This window comes from Solanum pennellii, chromosome 8, assembly GCF_001406875.1.
Source record: "Solanum pennellii chromosome 8, SPENNV200".
Classification (NCBI taxonomy): Eukaryota; Viridiplantae; Streptophyta; class Magnoliopsida; order Solanales; family Solanaceae; genus Solanum; species Solanum pennellii.
In genome coordinates, this window is record NC_028644.1 from 32,794,532 (window position 1) to 32,803,814 (window position 9,283).

The following is a 9,283-nucleotide window of genomic DNA, read 5'->3' on the forward strand; positions in this document are numbered from 1 at the left end:
CTTGTTGTTTCTGAAATGTTAAATTCAGTTTGTAGCTCAAGTTTTAATGCTTATGCTCATAGTAGAGTATGCTTTTGTCTTTCAACATTATAATAGTGAAAATCAATGGTTGGTTTGGCATTAAAGGTAGAATTTTGAATGTTAGAGATGGGGACTTTAACTTATATCGGAATTGGAAATCTTTGGAAGAGTCAAAAACGTTAACCGAGTTAGGCTTGGGTGGGTGACCTCCATATTGTAAATATTCTAGGAAAATTGTAGGATGATTTTTACAACTCGAGGTAGACTTCACGAGAGCAATGAAAGTGTTTTGTTTATAGTGATAAAATAGTATGCAGGAAGTTTTTTGACGAGTATATTACCGCAATGTGGCTTTTCATGGGTTTTTAGAATGTTGATTTTATAATAGTCATATAGGCTATCTAGCTGAGACATGATCTTAATAATGTGGTCATTTGTGATTTTATTAACACTCTAGTGAGTGAATTTCATTCGTAATTTACATCAATAACTGACTTGGTACTTATGAAGGTAGTAGTGATAAGGACAAGAGAATCAAGGTAAAGGGACCTGTGCGAATGCCCACAAAGGTTCTTAACATTACCACTAGGAAGTCTCCCTGTGGAGAAGGTACTATTGCTTTTTATCTATTCTGAGCTTGTTTTTGTGATTGTATGATATGTCTATGCTCAAGAAATTCATTATTTTGTTTGAATTGCTTGGTGTTTTGGCTTAATATGTTCTTTGTCCGATTTATGAAGCTAAACATGGTTGTACTTTTTTGAACCTCTATTGTGTGTTTAATGGTTTGCTTGTACTCTTTTCGAATGGATTGTCGTAAGTAATGTAACCTTGGGGAAGGGAAAGTGCAATGGTATAAGTGCATGATATTATTATTAGACCCCTTTGTTTGAGTCAGAGCATTAATTAATTTTGAAGTGCCTTTTTGGGAGACCATTAAGGTTCCTCACATTACCACTGTCAAGTCTCCCTGTACAAAAGTACTATTGCGTGTATGTTTTTCATGTTTTAATTGCTCCGGCGTTTTCTTGGGGGGGTTAATTGGTTCATGGTTCAAATTTCTGAATCTTACTATGTTGAAGTTAGTCACACAAACATAGTACTGTGTGTGCCATCGTAACATAGATACTTTAAAATTACAGCATTACTTTTCTGGGAAGTATGAATGTGATATAGCTAGCTCAACTTGTTGTCAACAGCGGTAAAACTAAATATTTCATCTTATTGATAGGCACAAATATATGGGATAGGTTTGAGCTGCGGGTTCACAAGCGTGTGATTGACCTTTTTAGCTCCTCAAATGTTGTCAAGCAGATCACCTCTATCACTATCGAACCTGGTGTTGAGGTTGAGGTCACCATTGCTGATTCTTAGAATCTTCATTGTTTTCATTAGGTTGTTGAATTACCTGATTATCAGTTTTAAGTATATTAGTTGTTTGGAATTTCTTTTGTGTTTGTCTTAATTTCGGGTTAATGTTCGCAGACGAAATGTATTAGAGATTTTCTTTTGTTCCAACTATAGTTTTGCAGTTAAAAGAAGATACTATTTGATATTCAGAACAGAATGTGCGTTTGTTAGTTGACAATTGTTCACAAGTATTTATTGTTTCTCAAGACAAAATATTACTAAGATATACAGAAAACCATAAATCGGTATACTATTGAGAAGTGTTTTCTAAAATGTTTTTGGGTGTGCCTGGGGACAAGCATATCAAAAATGCTCTGGCGTGTAAATTAAAGACGTAGATTCATTAGGCGTAAGTCCTTAAATTTGAGGCGCAAGTCACGAGCATAAAAATGCAAGTCGTGGACGTAAAAATGTATGTTGAGCATTTTTAATTTTAATTTTAATTTTTTTTGGTTTAAATTATATTTTTATGATTGGTGTAAGATATTTCTCAAATAACATTTATAATACTTTTTTTCATTATTAATTATTATACTTATCTTAAATAAAAATCATAAATCATAAAAAGGTTTAATTTTTCTTACTTTATTAGAGTAATAAACTATAAATTGAATATACATTAGACTATGTCCCCTAGATCCATGGAACATACGTCCAATGTCTCGGGGCTTACGTCTCGCCCTGTATTGTATAAAATGCATCATCTCACGCCCCCGCCTTTTAAAAAACTGGTATTGAGACATCTCCAAATTATCTTTATTTTACCCTTCAAAATTGAAAACTCTATCCTCCATTTGTAAAGATGTAAATAATAATAATTCTAAAAAAATTTCACTTTTTAATTAAATCATATTATTATTATATTATTAATTAAGATTTTATTCTTTGTAAGTATTTTTAATGTAATATAACATTCAAAAATACATTATTGACAAGTTACTTCTTTCACTTAAATGAATAAATTGTTCCATTTTTTAAAATTATCACTTCTAATATGAAGTACAAAATCATAAGACTATTAATTAATTTTTTAATATTTGTAATTATTTAATAAGTACTAACATCTAAACACATTTTTGATAATAGGTAAGGAAATCCCGCATTAACATTTTTTTTTAAAATAGTCACTTTAAATATGTTTTTTAATAATTACAATTATTTTTCATTACGAAGAATGGACAAAAATTATATCATAATTCAAGAATTTATGTTATAACGATAAATTGTTTAACTACATTTTCTAACGAGTATGAAAATACTTGATGCAATAGTTTAAAGTGAAATAGGAGAAGTAAATTACTATACTAAATAATTAGATACAAGATGAAATTGTTAATTTATATAACCTTTAGCTATGCATAAAATAATAAGGACAAAAAATTGTTCATGTTGAAATTCGTAATGCATTAATATATCATTTATGGAAGAAACATAATAGTATTGAAAAATTGAATATCTATATAAAATTAAAATAAATTTTATGATGATACAATATTTATTATGCAATTGTATTTCATCAATGATCTCACTTTTATTTGAATTATTGTTAACATGTATTAAATATAATATTTGTTACTATTTATATTATTTCGAAATTTAGAATAAATTATAATTTTATATTAAATGGATAATTTGAAAAGAATAATTTTTTTATAATATATGAAGATTATATAGATTATTAGCGTGTTGCATGTTAGCAAGATGCACTAGTGCGCTGATTGCACCAAGATATGGAGTTTCATCACCAAGAAGTTCTGCATCCTGCTTTTGAGATCAAACTGAATCATCATTTATGTCAAGCGATCTCATAGTCATTGGGTTCTCAATGAATGTGATTTATCCATATAAAAACGCATCAAAACATATCAGTGTATGTGCACTGATAGACAAGTATTTCATTTGTCAAATTATCAATCTGTAGGTTAAGACAAAATTCTGTCTTACCAAGATCTTTTCATAGAAATACAAGGACAATTAGGAACATTCTTTAGTATCATTTTCTCTCTTAACTATTTCAATCCATATGAGGATTCTTGAAGCTTTATTGAATAAGTTTCTTTCAAACTCTTATATGCTTCAGACACCTCGATTACTTCAAGGATTTTCATATAATCTTCATTGTCTAGCTAGACATGACAATTATTCATTATATGCATTCAAGTTTTATGTTGCCAGATCAAAACAAATTTCATTGCATTCACCATAGGAGAAAATATTTCCAACAATTTCAGGATTTTACGACAAACATTTATGCCCCAAGGCACAAGTCGTACTTGATATTTTACAGTTATACTATCGCATAATAATTTATTTGCACCCCACTGACATTATACCTTGATTTATGGACTACCAATTCAAAACGTCACTTTCTAAGTGAAACAAAATATACTTGAATTATGCATTTTACTTGGCCAATCATTTATTTGTCCACACTATATGACAGATTTAAATTCAAGATCCTCGTCATAATTTATATCATTGAGCGCTACTTTATATCAAAGATACCATTGATGGTTATTTGATACCGATTCTAATATGACATAACTTATCGAGATCTCTTCATTTTCATCATTTTTCAGGTACTTGAACCTTTTCTGAGGTTTTATGAAGTGTTATGTCAATCTGCTCTTTTAAAGCACTTGCCTCATTATCATGACCATATTGAGAATTTGCTCATTTTCTTCTTCAACGAATTTTATATTTGGAACCGATTGGTCTATTACACTTCCGGCTTATCATAGACTCTGTCCTTAAAGGACTTCTTCACATTGGAGAATTTGCAGCTGAATTATATCGTAGTGTCAGTGTATTCATCTGGCAACTGATTTGCAACATTATGCAAATGAATTATCCCTTGAAATTTAAGTTCACATATTTATTTAACGAGGACTTAGATAATTCATAATTAACCTCACACATAATTTTCAGCTGTCACAATCATCTCTCCCCTAATGTCAGAAAATCTAACATTCCTTATTGGGAATTCATCTTTGTGCATGGTGGAGCAATTAGATCATAACCGCACGGTGGAGCAATTAGATCATAACCGCACATACAACCTTTAGATGAAAATTATTTGGTTCCTGATCTTGAACCAATTTTAATGGGTAAATCTTGTTGGCTTGATACATACATGTGTTAATACAATGTTACTTATCTCATACAAATCTCGTTTGGGAGTTTTGTCCTCGTAACCATGATTTAGGTATAATTGGAGGCACACAATTTCTGATAAATCAACCAGCATTATCAATATAATTTCATAATTTGGAATTGTGCTCTTAATTTAACAATTCGAGTAAAGAAGCTTACAAACACCAATTTGTAAGTTGACAACATAGCACACATGATCATTGCATAGATGAATCTATCATATAGTTGCAAATGATCCACATGGAAGGTGAATGGGCCCATATTCACCTTTTTATATGTTCCAAAAATTTCAGGGAATCACAATCCCAACCTTAGATGGTACAATGATCATTTTATGAAGAGAACAAGCAACACAAGAGAATTCTTGAAGAATCTTTTATTTCTTCATCATATAATCTACATGAATTCTCAATTAAATTTGCATCACATTTAAACGAGAATGGTCAACTGTTCATGCCAACTGATCTTTATTTTAGTACACTTATAGTTTACTTTTGCATGTGAATTCATCATCATCTCCATGTTTGTGTGCAACAAACAAGATAAAACAATGGATAACCTTTTACATAAATATTTATAACTCACTTCGGTTGTAGTAACCTAAAGATAATAAATTTTTTCATAATTTATAGTCTCAATATTTCTTTTCAATTCATCCAAAACTTAAAAAATTTCTTTTGAGACTTACTACAACCCCAATATTATTCCTCTGATAATAACACAACTCATTAGAGCTTGCATTAATTTTGTGTACTATCACATATTCCATAATAGCATTCATATGGTGAACATCTCCTCAAGTATAAATTATATCATTATTGTCATGGTTAAAATTATTACGAGCAAGACATGTGTCTTGCTTTACTTTTGTTGTATCATAGATACACAACCAATGACAAATTTGTATTGCCACAATAATGAACACAGCCCTTATAGACAAGAACTATTTCTTTCTTTTGCCCTTTCGGTAGTTCACAATAAACATATCATAGTGACGTATTAACATACAATACCATTAACCATTTATGCCAAATAAAATTTATTTCCTCTCAAACTTCCCGTAGAGGTGAGTTTTGACATATATCATTTTTTCTCAAGTCTCCCATAGAGGTGAGTTGTGTCATTTATTCAACCTGTAATGATTTTATCACATCTTGACCCATTCACTTATAAAATGATCAAGCATTCACGATACTCATCACAAGTAACATTCTCTTTAAAGATGGACTAATCATTTATATGTACTTCACAAATTTGCATTATAAGAACATTGTCATAGTTTTAAAATTCATCATATTTCCACGACACACCTCAACATCACTTTGAAAGATCAAGTGTACCATCACTTTATCTTCTTGTCTCTTGATGGAGGATTTATAAACATGTCAAATTATTGGGTTGACAACATTCACAAGTCTATTGACCTTTCATACCACTTTGATAATAAATATTACGTTCACATTTTTAAGGACTATTTGAAGAACCCATAGTGTTCTTCCTTTTATAGTTACCACAATGATGACTATTATAATTTCGTCCCTTCACGCTCTTTTTTATATCATTAATTAATTGTCATTTTTAAGATTAGTTATTTACTCTACCACATTCATACGATAGAATGGAGCAAGTCAACATGCGAATTTCAATGTTATCATATGTTGCTACCACATTGTTTTCAAGGAATGAAGCAAATTCAATAGGACGAATTTCAAGGTTTTTCATCAAAGCCTTAGTCATCATTATATCATCACTATGGTGCATTGACTCAAACTCAATGTCTTATCCATATAAGGCGTGTTAGGCCAAATTCTATGAGACTTGAACCCAATCCTTATCATCATGGTGCATCAAAACTCAAATTGATGACTTACCCTCTTAGTGTGATAGAACTTGAATCTATCGTCTTACACTTAAATATTTTTTTCTTATGTGCATCCGGACTTTAACCAGATGTCTTTCCCTTTTGGCCCGATGAGACTTAAATCCATCGTCTGACCCACAACTAATGGTATAATAGATCGAAGTACAACATGACTTAACCTTTGAGTTTTTCAAAACAATCAAAAAATAATATTCAAACGCATGCTATTAAAACTTTATACCTTCTTCCATTTAAGAAATTTTTTATAGCATGTCATATTCAACCAAAAGTAGTATATGCCTTTGGTTCCTAGTCAATGTCAGTGATCGAACACTATTGTATTCTAAATCATAAAAAGATTTTAGAAAATACATACCTGATTTTGTGAATCTAATACCTTGATTCTAATAATGAGATCAACCAAAACATGAGCTAAAGAAAAATAAATACTCAATCTCAATTGGCTAGAGTCTCGTGTTGATAACGTGTTATAAAATCAAGCTCATACTATAATATAGAGAGAAGAAGACAAGAGAAGCATAATGGAAGAAAGAAGATTTTTCGTCTATTCAAGTGTGCACTTCAAATGGTGAGTGATATCTCTATTTATAGTGTTGAGATATCACTCTCAAAGGTCACCAAATTAATAGATACATGTTTATCCACAATGGATCATATCACCTTGGAAATATACATACATGAATACAATTAATTCATGAATATACAATGGACTATCCACTTAATTAGTTCAATGGATTTATAACACTTTCATTATTATCCTTCATTTGGATTTTCAATGTGATGACCTCAATAAATTTGAAAATAAAAGCATAAAAATAGAAAATTATGTTCAATTTATATCTTAATTTACTTTTTTTTTAAAACATGAAACACCTCAAAAATTCAATTAATTTAAAATGAATTGATTTTATAAGGCCATTTTTTACTGGGAAGTTTTTTTTTTCTTTAATTAGTTGTGTCTCATGAGAAAATTGAGGAGAAGGTGACAAAAAAGTCTTCAAATTAAAATTTGTGACAAAAAAATTTCATTAAGTTAAATTCTTTTTTAATTAGTGATTAAGTTAATTAGGGACAAAAATATAATACTCAAAACTTTTAAAAGTATTTAAAAACCAAAATCTGAAGGTAAAACCTAAACTTTTAAAACTTTTAAACTAAAATGTCTTCAAATTAAAATTGTGTTCCTTTTTTTTCAGATTGCGTTTTCTGGGGCTCATCTCTTCATCGTCCTCTTCTACTTCCTCTGCTTCATCTTCTTCGTCTGTCGTCTTCTTCGTCATTTTCGTCATCTACCTTCAAGGTAACACTTTTTTCTTTTCTTTTCTTTTCTTTTCTTTCACTGTTAGGGTTTTGAGAGTGTAAAGATTGAAAATTCATTGGGTTATTTTTTTTAATGATAATTTTTGATATTTTTGTTCAAATTATCACCTACACTGTTGAAAAGATTTCTGAAGTTCATTTAGAGTTCTCTATCTCAAATTTAGTAAAGAGAAATTAGAGAGATAAAGAACATTAGAAGCAAATAGATAATGAGAAATTGACCAACTAGTGGAGATTAAGATTTAGTTGTTGCTGTTGCACTTAAATTAGGTTCAGAAGGTCAAGTTTGGAATTTTTAATGGAACTCTAAATATAATGGAAAGCTATGAACCTGTAAAAGTTTAAGAATTTTGTGAGTGAAAAGTAGCAGTTGCTACATTTATAATTGTATACCCTATTTCTTTTTGTGGTAATGAACTGTCTTTTTTATTATTACACTTTGATTTTTATTGTATTGTATGTAGATTCTACATTTATGGCTCGAACGAAAAAAAATAACTCCTACTAAAACGTATAGAAGGCGAATCAGAACACTAAGACAAAAATAAGAAGAACTAGAAAAGACAAATTTGAAAAATTTTATAGAAGAAGAAGAAGGAGAACATGAAATAGATGTTTCTTCTACAAATGTAGAAAGAGATGATAGAGCAGTTGAAGAGGAACAAAATGATATAGTCATTCTAGAAAAGGTGACATCTCCTATTGTTGAGTCTTCTCCTATTAATCCTTCGCCTGATAACTTCGTTGTGAAGTCGATTAGGTATGCAAGTTACAATTTGGAGTCAATGATTGATAAGTATCCAAATTTAAGTGGTTCTTTAACTGTTAAGTTGGAGTTATGTAAGTTTCTAAATTTAGAACGATCTTAAAAGAACAAAAATTGATAAAGTTCTTTCGATCTTCAATCTTTGGAAAATACTTACAACTTAAAGACACTCGTATAAGATTTCAAATGAGTTTAGTCTACCAACTTCTTCGATGTCAAATTTATATTCGTCGAAAAGAGGAAATTTGCATAAATTATAGTGGCATGCCAATTTGTTTGGAATGAAGGAGTTTTCTATCATCACCGGCTTAAATTAACATAATGAAGATGTGTATGATTTTGAAAATATGTCAACTAAATAAAAAATGAGAAAAAAAAAGAAATTCTTAAGGTTGTTGGAAAGAGTTGCAAGAGAAATAAGTTGATTGAGCAACTCCAAAACGAAAAACACAATAAAGATGTAAAAAAATCATTGTGTTTAATTTATTTTGTTCATAGCTTTATTTGTGAAAAAGATATGAAATACAAATATTCCAAAAAAATAGATTTTTCTCTCGGCCGATAGAAAAGCATTTTGTGCTTATCCATGGGGTCGTATTAGCGGTGATATTACAATCAAGCATCTATTGAAAGCGGTGAAATCGGTTGATGGGAAGATTACCAATCTTTATGGCTTTCCATGGGTCTTTATGGTAAATTTTATTTTATTTTAGTTCATATATATATATATA

General features: G+C 29.9%; 1 long non-coding RNA gene across 1 annotated transcript; it reads left to right on the forward strand.

Annotated features, from left to right (window-relative positions):
• Nucleotides 1-534: 534 nt before the first annotated feature.
• On the forward strand, nucleotides 535-1,601 carry LOC107028185. The gene is made up of 2 exons (XR_001457802.1): nucleotides 535-630; nucleotides 1,253-1,601. It is a non-coding gene; the product is annotated as an uncharacterized LOC107028185 (long non-coding RNA).
• Nucleotides 1,602-9,283: the final 7,682 nt, after the last annotated feature.